The sequence below is a fragment of the Triturus cristatus genome, chromosome 11, assembly GCF_964204655.1.
Source record: "Triturus cristatus chromosome 11, aTriCri1.1, whole genome shotgun sequence".
Taxonomy (NCBI): Eukaryota; Metazoa; Chordata; class Amphibia; order Caudata; family Salamandridae; genus Triturus; species Triturus cristatus.
Genome location: NC_140594.1, coordinates 409,037,297 through 409,043,385, shown reverse-complemented (window position 1 = coordinate 409,043,385; position 6,089 = coordinate 409,037,297). Strand labels below are relative to the sequence as shown.

The window sequence follows — 6,089 nt, the reverse complement described above, 5'->3', positions numbered from 1 at the left end:
ATATCAGACAGATATAAGGCTTTCAAGTCTGCATTTACAAGTGCTTCTGTCTATAGGGGGGTGTTCTCCTATATTGGAAGGTTTGCTTATTGTAACTTCTTCCACTGTCTCAATAACCCTGGAATTATTGGCAGTTTTTTTAACAGGTTGAATGGTTTTGCCTTTGCTTGTTGATTTTTTCAAGGTGCCTGCAGCACCACGCCCGGTAAACATCCCAGGCACCGTTTGCTGTTTTGGCCTGGTTGCTGTATCAACGAGACGCTGCTCCCTTGTAGGAGTCCTATCATCAGGCCCCTCCCCGCCCAGCGCGGCAGAGAGAGTAGCGTTCAGATTCTTCGCGTCAGCAATTGCACGCCAAGTCGAGGGCATTCCCTTGATTCCACCAGCTGCTCCGCTTTCCTTAGGCAAAGGCTTAATTTTCGGGGGCATATCGCCGAGCCTTGGAGCAGCCAAATTGCCCCGTATGGATGCCAAATACTGCAGAGTCCTCAAGGTCCACCGGAGCACCCTCGACTTTATTCCGGTGACAGCAAGGAGAATTTCTTTCGTCGCTCGGACCGATAGAGCTCCAGACCATTGTTCCAGCCTCATCCAGCCTTGTTCAGCGATGTAACTTCTCACAGGATGTTTCAGGATGTTTCCCGACGGTGAGTTTGTGCTTTTTCCCCCCCGTTATCCGGGTTTAATTCATATCAATGTCCCAGTAGCAGGGAGAGCGGCTCCTACAGCGCTCACACAGCTGTCATCTTGCCTCAAGATATCACTTTTAAAAGGTTTAAATCGTTCAGTCTGTAGTAAACTATGGATTTGTCACTTTTATCACAGCGTACCTGGGTTGTGGCTAAATCAAAGACGAAAACAGGCACAGGGAGGGTGAAGTGCTAGAAAAGAAAAGCAATGCATCGATTCCTTACTCCCAGGGGCGGTGATGCATTGGTTCCTTACTACCAGGAGAGGTGATGCGTTGCTTTCTTACTGTGAGGGGAAGTGATGCCTCATTTCTAGGCACGCTGCCTTGGTTCCTTACTGCTGGACCAGGTCAATGAAGAACTTGGCACACAGGTATGATGCGTCGCAAATCCGGGCGTCCTGGGTTACAAGGCAGCTCCATTGATAACGTACAAGAGAGATAGTCCTTGCAATAGTGAAAAACGAAATTAGCAGTATTTCAATATCAGGACATGTAAAACACACAAGTACATATCCTACCTTTCAAATTCATTGCACCCTGCCCGTGCGGCTGCCCGTGCTGCTACCTTGGGCCTACCTTAGGGGTGCCTTTCATGTAGTGAAAGGGGAGGTTTGGGCCTGGCAAGTGGGTTCACTTGCCAGGTCGACATAGCAGTTTAAAACTTCCCACACAGACACTGCAGTGGCAGGTCTGAGACATGGTTGCAGGGCTACTCATGTGGGTGGCATAATCCATGTTGCAGGCCCACTAGTAGAATTTGAATTACAGGTCTTGGGCACACACAGTGCACTTCATTAGGGTCTTAGCAGTGAATCAAATATTCCAATCATGGATAACCAATCATAATCACAATTTACACAGGGAGCACTTGCACTTTAGCACTGATCAGCAGTGGTAAAGTGCCCAGAGGTCTAAAACCAGGCAAAACTAAATGCAGCACACAGTAAAAAACAGGAGGTCAGAAGCAAAAAAGACAGGGTTAAAAACATCAAAGAAGCCAGGTCTAATAATGGGCTGTTAGCGAGAAGGAGAAATTATCAAAATAGAATGGCGCAAAATTTGAGGGAACTGACAGTGGAGAAAGTATCCGCATAATTCATTGTACTGGAGTATTGAGGTAGACAGTATGCACTGGTTAGCAGACCTCAGGCTTCTGATTGATTGCCTCAGAACAAAGTTTTGTTAGGTAGTGGCCATGGAACACCTTGTGTTCGAGGTAAAATGTTTTAAAGGAGGCTCTTACTTTACTGAGGGCCTATGGAGGCTATGAAGGAAGTTAAAAAGGCAAGTGCGATGTAGTGATGTTGTGTTAGGCAAGCTGCCTGTGAGAAGCATACTTTTGATCTCTCTGATGTTTTGACAGAGATGAGCTGGGGAGGCCAGGTTATAAGCTGTTCCGACAATCTAGGCATGAGATGACCATAGATAGGATTAGGATTTTTTTCTGGCTACAGAGGAGCAATGGCGGGTCTCCTTTCAGGAGATGTAGATGCTGGAATGCTGTATTCGTGGGTGTGAGGGCTAATGAAAGTATGCCATCAAAGATTGCACCCAGACATGCTTTTCCACTGGACTTGGCTGCTTCTCTGGTGTGAGGAAATGCAGTCTATATATGGTGTAGTAGTGCGACCTCACCATGTAATAAACTCAGAAACCTGTCTTGGGCCCAGTCAGGCTTGTTTGTAAAACCTTAGCTCAACCCTGGGGAAGCTACAGCTTTGAGGAGTCAGTTTTAACAAAGGAATTAGTGCAAAGCATTTAGAAGTACCAAAGCAATTGTATAAGAAAGAAATGCAACACAAAATAATTCCAACACCAATTTATGAAAATAGATCTTATTTTTATAAATTGTTAGACACCAAAACGACCACAATTCACCCAAGGGTTCCAGAAAATGAATTTTTGAGTAAATCGTAAATCACAGATTTTTACTCAAAATGCAAACAGGCACTGGCAACTACTGAGGCAAGTTTCTTCTTTTAAACTTTATTTCGGTCGTAGACCATAAAAGTGCAATGCAATACATTTTTCATACAGAGCAATTTAAGAAGCCAATGAAAATGTATTAATAACCTATCGAGAAATGCCTAGCAGGACATAATCTAAAAAAAGTTTTTTTTTAATTAAAATAAAAACAAGCATGGGTGTACATGTGGGACCAAGTCAGCAAAAGTCTAAGTCTATTCCAATATGGGCAACGTGGCCCACTATGCTGGCTAAGATCAAAAACATCGGCGCCGTTTACTCTGTCTACTTTAGCAAACTCATGAATGTCCGTTCTTTATTTCTATGACTAACGCGTTCACACACTTCCGGGTCACACGATAATATAACTTCACTGCCGGTTCACTCACAAATCGCGAAGGTTTTTCACACGGAGCAAGCCCATTTGGACGCACACACAGGTACGATAAAATACTCACTGTAGATAACTCTTTTCACTTAATGACGCTACTATCATTTTAGTGACCAGCACGTTTTCTTTCTTTACGCACACTATTGTACTGAAGTACGCTTGGTTTTTCATATGTTCTCCTTACACGAAGCATGCTACTACTCGGAATTATTCGTGAAGGACTGTATAGCTATTTGGAGAAATTCATACTTATTTTCACTTACTTTGGCAGAATATAATGATTGGCGATATTCTCGTCATTTAAAATACCCGCCATTCGCACAACTTTATTAACACTGTGACAGGGTTGACGGGGCTCATGACAAAGATAGGGAAAGTGACCCTCTATCTTTGTTGCAGAATCGGGACCGGCCCTTTAACGAAGACGCGGACTCGGAGGAGGCGGAGTTCGCCCCGGTGACGTCGGCCTTTGTCGACCTATCCTTGCCCTCCACGTCGTTGAAGAAGGACGACCCGGAAGACGCCAGCGCGGAAGCCGTGGACAACAAAGGAGAATCGAAGCAGACGCCGGAGGAGAGGAGACGACGGGAACCCGACAGGGACGATGGAACCGATCCCGGGAGCAGCGCAGAACCGACAGAGGAAGGGCCAGGAGGCCGAGTACACCGCGCATCGCCCAGCCAAACTTCAGGAGAAGTGTGGCTACCCCAGGTACGCAGGAAGATCCGGGGACTGTTCTCATTTAAAGGGGGAAGCGGGTGAAGTGCAGAAGGGCCGTCAGGAAGGAGGGGGTTGAGGAGCATGACTGCTTAGGGGTATTTCGCCTTGGGGATTACGGTTATGCCCTCTCACGCTTGGTGGTGGTCCCTGGTGAATTAGCACTTCCCGCACTCCCTTTCCCAACCATACAGGAGATACGCTGAACGTCCACCTAAAGCCCTGTTCTCTTTTGTTTCATTCCACATCCCCTGCCGCCCGTGAGGAATACCAGAGAGGGACGCAGAAGTCGGGGGAACAAGGAGAGGACCCAAAGAGAAGGAACGTCCCGGACAAGAGTTAACTGGACTGTTATACTTGGTTACTCCTGTTTTAAATAAACCACCTACGTAAACTTTCACCCGCTTTATTGGCTCCTTCCCTTCTTGTCCACTCTACTGGGTGACAAACACACACGCATGTAATCACCGTTTGATCTCACTGGCTAGATACCGTACACCGCGTGCCTTTTAACAATTCACATTTTATAATTTTTCATTCCGCTAGCATCTAATGCTTGTGATATTTTCGCTCACAAAAGGCATGAACATCGCGCATAAATGAATCCGTTCGCGTTACTTTCGATTGACTTTACGAGAATGCTAATGTGCACCGTGTCTTTTAAAATCACAGAATCGCATTCCGGATCTTGGATCAAACTACGCATTTTTGATTTATTACAGGGAGAACCTCCTGAAGAAGGGCTGGACCCAAAATGCATCCGGGAACTTCACTCTCAACCCTGTGAACCAAACAATAATGGATGGTCAAATATTGTGAAATTGTTACAACGATCTAAAGAATTCTATATAATAAGGATAAAGTATTTCACTATTGGAATGTATCAAGGAGAATGGTATAGCAATTATTTAAGGCGATTTGATTTCGCTAAAAGGAGTGCTCATACGAGTTTGTCCTTCCAGACAGTAAGGACCACATCTAAGATCAAAAACACTCATGGCCGATTGGGTATTGTCAAATAGACATAAAACATAGCGGCTAAGTTATCAAGAAGGAAAAAACCCAAAAGAGAAACATTATAAATGAGATTAAAAAAATGAAAAAAACATATGGATTAGTCTCACGCTTTCAGAAAATACCTTCTAATTGCCCACATGTGGCCCAAAAACTTAGCAACAGAGCAAACAATTTCCGGGCTGGAGTCTGATCTTAAGATACAGAGGGCTTCAGCGCGGCAACGTGTGCCCAGTTGCTTGCAAATTGGCCTCAGCCATTTTCTTCTCGAGCAGGAATACTTGGGACAGACAAAAAATACATGGGCAATAGACTCTATTGCAAAGATACAGCTGGGCCAATACTGTGAGATAACGGGTGACTGATGCAAGGAACCAGTAAATGAGTTCAAGGGAAGGAAGCCAAATCTGAACTGAATATAGAGTTTCCTATCCTGGGGTATGGTGATAAGTTCGAAATATTGTTTGTATGAACCAACCAGTTTTAAATTCATAAACTCTGAAGTTCGATTGTGCCACGAAGAACTAGAAAGTGATCCCTGTACTATCCAATCCCAATAATGTTTCTTGATTGCGTCTTTGCTAGGAAGAAATAGAGTATCCTTGATTTCCCAGTAACCCTCTAGTCCTATTGCACTTAGCAGGGATTTCACACTGCGGATCTAACCTATCTTCTAAGAGTAGTCGAGTGCGATAACTTCCTTGAGGGCAGCAGTGTAGGAGGACAACTCAGGGGTGGACCTTAAGCTCTGCCAGACCAGTAAGGGACATAGCTTAACATTCTCAGTGATAGAGGCTTTACCCAGGTCCAACCTTAGTGGGGAAAGAGGTGTGCTTTGTGGTAATGAAACCAGGGACCTAAGGAACTTGTTCTCGATATTCAATAGGGAATCCATCTTTTCAAAGCCCAACAATTCGGCTCCATAAAGTGCTGAACCTACAGATTTGGCCTCATAAATCTGAAGAGGGGCTGCCATTGGTTTACAAAAGGAGGTACTGTGTTCCTTAATCAAGCCCCCTGCTGTTTGCCTGATTTTGAGACTCTGCTTGGCTACATGGGGCTTCCAAGACTAATCTTCAGAGATAGTAAGGCCCAGGCAATCAAAGGTACTCACCATCTCCAGAGGAACTCCTCCTAGTGTTAGATTACCTCTAAAAGATCTGTAAGGGTTAAGCTGTAAGAGCTTTGTCTTAGTGGTGTTAAACTCTAAACGACGGGAGTCACAGAAAGTTTTAAAGCTATTTAAAAGCAATTGGAGCCCACTTGGTGTTTTTGATACTAACAAAGTATTGTCTGCGAACAATAAGGTTA

At 44.7% G+C, this 6,089-nt stretch overlaps 1 long non-coding RNA gene across 1 annotated transcript; it reads left to right on the top strand.

Moving 5' to 3' along the window:
• Window positions 1–3,622: 3,622 nt before the first annotated feature.
• On the top strand, window positions 3,623–4,164 carry LOC146784325 (uncharacterized). The gene is made up of 2 exons (XR_014970903.1): window positions 3,623–3,758; window positions 4,030–4,164. It is a non-coding gene; the product is annotated as an uncharacterized LOC146784325 (long non-coding RNA).
• The last annotated feature ends 1,925 nt before the right edge of the window (window positions 4,165–6,089 follow it).